General features: G+C 41.3%; 1 protein-coding gene across 2 annotated transcripts in view; it reads left to right on the plus strand.

Moving 5' to 3' along the window:
• Lsamp (limbic system associated membrane protein) overlaps nt 1-547 on the plus strand; it is a 2132018-nt gene that overhangs the window by 891 nt on the left and 2130580 nt on the right. The gene's annotated exons all lie outside the window — the stretch shown is intronic.

Consider the following 547-nt stretch of genomic DNA (forward strand, 5'->3'; position numbering starts at 1 on the left):
AGAGGAGAGAGAGAGAGAGAGAGAGAGAGAGAGAGAATGAGAACATATACTTGAGAATTCGTGGGTTAATAACTGCTAGCTCTGAAAGGCCAGAGTGTTTCATGCTTGGGGGATTGGATAGCTAGTGCTGGGTCTTTACTTTGAAAATGTCTTGGTTCTGTGCTTGGGGAGATTGTGAAGTGAATTCACAAAGGTTAAAAATGCAAACACATACATGCTCTTTGCATCTCACTTAAGGCTGAGAATCCAGAACCTTCATATAGCTTCCACAGTACACAAAATCCTTTCCAAAATAAGAATGCATTGTTTTTTGTTTTTTGTTTTGAGTTTCCTCTATCTCACCGTTCCCACCGGTGAGAGGAGCCTAGTACAATTAGCTATTGAGAGCCTGTTATTTCACTCTACCATTGATAGTTCTACTATCCCTTCCTAATCAGGCATTCTGCTATCATGAGGACCTGTACCACTTACATTTCTCTCATTACTGAAAAGCAAGGCTTCTCATTTACAGACACACGCACACACACACACACACACACACACACAC

This window comes from Mastomys coucha, unplaced genomic scaffold (assembly GCF_008632895.1).
Source record: "Mastomys coucha isolate ucsf_1 unplaced genomic scaffold, UCSF_Mcou_1 pScaffold12, whole genome shotgun sequence".
Classification (NCBI taxonomy): Eukaryota; Metazoa; Chordata; class Mammalia; order Rodentia; family Muridae; genus Mastomys; species Mastomys coucha.